Here is a 6,023-nt window from a genome sequence, read left to right on the forward strand (position 1 = left end):
TTTCTGGCACCTATGTGATATCAAAGGAATGGTTTGAAATCTCTTCTGACTTCTCAAAGCTGAGGGTCTGGCTGAAGCCAGGATTCCCAGTTCAGTGTGTGGCATGAGCATATGGACACAACTGTGTCCCATTGTGCACATGCAAAGGCAGAAGGAGAGAAGTTGGCAGCCCTGATCAGAACTAGAGAGACCCTATGTGATGGAGCCTCAGGCTGGAGGGCCCCAGGAAGTGACCTCATTTCCAGATGGAACTCAGAATCCTGGTTACCAGGTCACCAGAGGCAAGGGGCAGTCTCAATTGACTGTCTTCACTGGAGGCACTTGAGCATTCAGGATGTTCTCCCACGTACAGACTTCTGATGGCTCAGGTCACCAAAAAGCCAAGAGTCGTGGCCTTGGCCACCTTTTGAGATGTTGGGTGTGGCCATTTATTCAACACCTCTGGCCATTTTCCCTCATGGAATTCAAGGTAACACAAGCCAGCCTGTGGCAGGAAACCTTTCTGGTCCCCCTTATCCCTGACTAGGGGTGTGTTCCTGAGAGAACACTGAGGAATATTCTTTATGGCCACTTTTCACTTCAGTGTGTGGTAATGGGTTGTTAATGTCTCTGAGTTTTCATAGCTAAACCCCCTTCCTTCTTTGTTCTTGCCTCAGAATCAAAAGAAGCTGGATAAACCCCTCATGTTCAATACCAACAGCCCAGACTACCTGGTAATATTCATTAGTTGTTTACCAAGAGCCTTCAAGCAACAGGACACCGCGTGCGTATATCTATTTTTGGCCATCTACCAAAAATTTTCTACCACCTGGGAGGTGCTGGACCTAATAATTGAAATGTGAGTGGCTACACACACATATGGGCTCTCAAGGCTCCTGGTTTGGTTTTAGGACGATGCTACTTGTGATCTAGCTGCCCTCACTCCCCCTGGCCAACAGCAGAACTTCCTTATGGTCTGTAATTGACAAGGGTTTGTGTTCTTTCTGGCTGGTGGTTTTCCACAGAAGCAGTAGAGGTATAAAAGGCTTTAGCTAGCTGGGCGGTTGTGGCACACGCCTTTAATCCCAGCACTCGGGAGGCAGAGGCAGGCAGATCTCTGTGAGTTCGAGGCCAGCCTGGTCTAGAAGAGCTAGTTCCAGGACAGGCTCTAAAAAAAAAGCTGCAGAGAAACCCTGTCTTGAAAAAACAAAAAGAAGGAGAAAAAAAAATCAAAGGCTTTAGCTAAGGGAAAATAAAAGTTGCTGTTCTTTCACCTGAAAAGAAGCCTCCATGTCTCAATCCCGGTACACACACACACACGCGCGCGCACACACACACACACACACACACACACACGCACACGCACACGCACCTGCCAGTCTCGGCAGCCAAGCCGCGCTGGCACAGCAATGATCCTTATGCCTTGAGCAGAGCCTTTCCCCCATTTGTATCAAAGGTTCTAGACACTGTCTAGGTTTGATGGGATGAATGGTGCCAGGCAAGAGTCCCAGGAGGCACCCAAGAAGCCATAGCAGGGACACCTAGAAACCAAGAAGCCTAGCAGGGAGCAGCTTAGGTTCCACCTCTTATGTGGAGATCCTTGAATAGCTGTGACCAGAGGCTCATTCCTAGACCCTCAGCACTGAAGTCAGAACAGCGGAAAGAGCCCTCAGCACCCTCGTCCCTTTCCTGGCTTCTCTTCCTACATCAGATTCAAGTATCTCCCTCCAGATCTCTTGGTGGGTTTGGGGACACATGAACTTAGTGACACCCTCATGAAATGCCATAGGTATGGAACTTTCCGTCCTGACTGTGTGGAGGATCAGGAAAAAAAGACGTGAGTGTGCTTGGTTGAAGAGGGAGGTAAGAACCCATCTGTGGAGTGGGATGTTTGGTGGCTAGTGTTGATCCCTCCTCTCAGGACCCCCATAGAGGATGGTATCAGAGACTTCATGTGTAAGTGGAGAAAAACAGAGATCTCCAATGATCCCTTTGGTTCTGAGGAACATAGCGATGGATGAAACTTCAAGGGCCCTAGGGGAATCCATCCCCACCACAGCTCAGCCCAGTTTGCCCAGTCAGTCCTCTAAGGTACAGAAAGTATCTGGAGCCCTCTCCATACAGCCCCTCTCTCCTGACCACCATGCTCAGCAACAAGTGGGCTGCTCAGCATTTTCCTCAACTGAGGGACCAGTGCTGTGCTAGTGAGGAAAGGCCTTGCTTCTGACTCTACTTCCCGCCACCCTGCTCCTCCTTGCAGTGCTATATTGTGGTTTCTGTCGTTGTGGCTCAGAAAACACCCCCAGGACTTCTGTGACTATCCGGACATGGCCACCGTGAAGAGGCTGGTGGACTACATAAGGCTAAATGCGCCGTCCACAGAGGTTGCTATGCAAACGGAGGAGCTCCTATCAATGTTTCAGGAGCAGGAGTCCAAAACGGGTGAGGAGGCCTGGGGCAGGTGCCTGGGAAGGCAGGAGGTGGTTTCGGTGATGGGTTGCACCAGGGAATTCTCCAGATGCCCTGTCCTGGAGCCAGAGCTGGACGTCTGTCGGGTGAGATGTCCTATTGTGGGGAGAGGGGTCTGGGGATTTTCTGACATGAACAGACCCGGTGGGACCAGGAAGGCCATCTCTGGGAAGCTCGCCCCATCCTAGAAACTTCTAGGACACCCAACTAGTGGCCCATCTCTTTCTGTCTTAGATTGTGGCATCATCAGAGCAACAACACCAGAAGCCCCAGTGCTGGATGCCTCAGGGATGCCAAAGACGCTGCCTCTGAGACCAGCTTCTGTGGCAGGGCCACAGGGAGATCTGAAACCCCTAGAGAATCCTGCAGTTTGGGGACCAATTGTGCCAGAAGCTGGACCCGTACAGCTTCTGAATTCAGATCAGCCTCTGCCGGCATCATTCGATACACTAGATGTGGCTGCAGATGCCCCCACTGCCAGGCACTCATTTCCAGCTGCTACAGTGCAATCAGGTGACCCAGAGCCTGTTTCCCCTCTTCCTGATGTTGACATTTAGTTAGGTGTTGGTCATTTCCATGACCCAGGGCTTTGGCAAAATGTCTAGCCACCCCAAGTGCCGACACTTCCGGTTTCTAGGGCCTCACATGTGCCATCAAAGCGATCAGGCAACTTACGTACCCACCCAAGGCCTCAAGCTCTACGTGATCTACGTGCAGTGTGGTCATGTGATCTCCGCGTGACACAGCTAGATAAGCACGTGTGCACGAGTGCTAGAAAGCCTTTAAAAGCTGGACACGCCCACTCCACACACTATTCCTGCACCAACTTCCTCAGGCCTGCGCATGTGTCTTTCTCTCTCTCAATAAACTCTTAAAAAGTGGGTTCCGTTGTGTGTCTTGTGATCCGTTTTCGTGCCCGCTAATTTCATAGGTACTAGAAATACCTGCTGAGTTCTACCCTGAACCAGCTCCCCATAGAAGTTGTCCTTCCCCTCTTTAGAGAAAACATCTCCTTTTATTCTGTTTCTTTTTTATTGTTGTTTTCATTGTTAATATCACCTTTAATTTTGTTTAAATCTTTATTATCGCTCTATTGTTAATGTCTCCTTTAATTTTGTTAAATTCTTTTTTGAATACAATCTTTTCTCATTTTGTATAATTATCTCCGTTCCCACTCTCTGCCCAACTCTTTCCCCCAACCCACCCCCACCTACTCCTCAGAGAGGGTAAGGATTCCCCATGGGGAGTCAACAAAGTCTGAAACATCACTTTGAGGCAGGACCAAGGTCCTCCCCCCATATCTAGGCTGACCTAGGTATCCCTCCAAAGGGAATATGCTCCAAGATGCCACTATGAACACTAGGGATAAATCCTGGTCCCACTACCAATGACCACACAGACTGCCCAATCCTCACTGTAGGACCCTCACCCCGTATTCTCAAAGGGGCGAGAAGAAATTTCCTAGCAGAATGTTTTCCCAGGAAGATAGTGGCCTTCCCCTCTCCCACCCGGGAGATTCCAAGCACAAGGTCACTTAGCTCAGCCCAGCCAGCCACCAGGTACAGGCTGATAAAGATGGCCTAACTCAGGAGCAGTGGCCTTGTTCTAAGAACAAGGAAAAAGCTGATTTAGCAAAATGGGAGGAGCAAAAGTCCTTGCACCCATACCAAAGCAGCTTCAAAAAGCCTCTTTGTAGTTAAGCCTTTAAAAGCTTACCACCACAGAGGAGACACAACTCCTCTCTCTACCTTGCTGCAAGGGGGTCATTTGGAGACAGGGGTTCCAAACATGTTTGTATTATGCTGATTAAACCTTGCTATTACAGTCTGGGCCTCTCTGGTGGTCTCACTGTGGGGGTCATAATCTGGGCACAACATTTGGTGCATTGGTCGGGAACCCCAGAGATTCCACCAGGATGATGAATGTCCGGAGGTTTATTAGCACTTACCGGTAAGAGAGCGCTCTTTGTCTTTTGTCTCTTGTCTCTGTCTCTGTCATTTTGTCTTGTCTGTCTGACTAAGGTGTTGTACTGGTCTACTGATTTGGGATTTTGGTATTGACAGGTGTTCTTTGAAGTGGATGCACTTGTACAGAGAGAACCTGGAGAAGCAAGAGAGGACTTGTCTTCCATTTCCAGACAGTGATGGACCATTTCCAGACAGAGGCTTTCCTGGCCCCGGGTCATTTCCAGAGATGGGAATTCTCCCAGTTCCGGGTCATTTCCGGACAGGGGCCTTACTGGCCCCAAGTTATTTCCAGACAGGGATGGGAATTCTCCCAGTCCCACGTCAGTAGACAGGATTATTTGCAGCTACCTCAGAGACAGCTGTTTGGGTTTCTCCCACCTTGGGAATAAATGTCACTATATGTCTCATTCCGGAAATTTGTCAGTCTCTTTGTGTTATGTTATGGTAATTGTTGCTTTGTTTTCTTTCTCTCTTGACTTCTATCCTGGAGCATCCTAGGGCCCCTAGGGAGCCCCAGCCTCTCTCCCCCAGCCTTTAGGGATGGAGAGGAGAGAGTCAAAGTCTTGGAGAGCACCCAAAAGGAATTGGGGACTGAGAGAGTAGGGAGCGCATGCCTTTGACTTGGAATGTCTTTAGGAGCCTCTACATTGGGCAGATGGTGATCCCCTGGAGTTCCAGGAAACTGTTGTCTCCTGTATATTATAAGACTGGACTGACTAGGACTAAAAAAAAAAAAATGGAACAAAACTTAAATGTGAGAATGCAGGTGACTTGGCAGCAGCCCATCTAGGGTCTGGATCCCTAGCCCTGAGCCAGGTCCTATGGCAGGGAACACACTGCCTGGCTGCTGAGAACTAAATCTTGAGACTGCAGGCAATGCAATGTGGCAGAGGATCTGGGTGGGGCCTGTGGGGCTCTGAGGCCAGGGAGCAGGGACACCTGGGATGGAGCAGGTGGCAAAGTCATCATGCACCGGGCTGAGGGCAGAGGGATGCCTCTTCAAAAGGCAGGCAGTGGATCTAGTGACTAAGAGAGGCTGGCTGCAGCAAAACAGGGCAGCCCCCTCTCCCTTGTTCTCTCTGTATCTTGAGGGTCTTTGCCTTAGGCAGGAGAGAGGGACCTGCAGGCTGGTGACAGGAAATTGACTGCTTACAATTAAAAAACTGGGCAAATAAAAAACAAGATCATGGTAAAAAGAAAAAAAAAGTTAACAAAAAACTTTTTTTTAGAAACATTGGCAACCAAGGACACTCTCTGTGCCCACTGCTGCCACCCTCTTTTCTTTTCTGAGCCAAGTTCTTCAATATGGTAATACTCAAGGTCTCTTCTGCTGGCCAGCAGTTTCCTGTCTTAACCCTTTTCTGCCCTGATACTGCTTATAAGAAATTTTAAATTGTACCAAGCTGTAACTTTAAAAAGCATTAATTTTAAAGTAAAGTCAAAAATGCATTATGTTTGAGAATGCTTTTGTTTCCATAGGAAGAAAAACATATGGGTTACAAATACTTATCACCTTTGGTTAAGATACATATTTCTGCTTTTGCTTTATGCAATGTTCTGCTAGATAAAATCACAGAAAAAACTTTAATAAAATTTACATATTGTCTA

General features: G+C 48.4%; 1 long non-coding RNA gene across 1 annotated transcript; it reads left to right on the forward strand.

Annotated features, from left to right (window-relative positions):
* Positions 1–4,160: 4,160 nt before the first annotated feature.
* LOC119824502 lies at positions 4,161–4,822 on the forward strand. Its single transcript, XR_005287103.1, has 2 exons — positions 4,161–4,398; positions 4,512–4,822. It is a non-coding gene; the product is annotated as an uncharacterized LOC119824502 (long non-coding RNA).
* The last annotated feature ends 1,201 nt before the right edge of the window (positions 4,823–6,023 follow it).

The sequence above is a fragment of the Arvicola amphibius genome, chromosome 10 (assembly GCF_903992535.2).
Source record: "Arvicola amphibius chromosome 10, mArvAmp1.2, whole genome shotgun sequence".
Taxonomy (NCBI): domain Eukaryota; kingdom Metazoa; phylum Chordata; class Mammalia; order Rodentia; family Cricetidae; genus Arvicola; species Arvicola amphibius.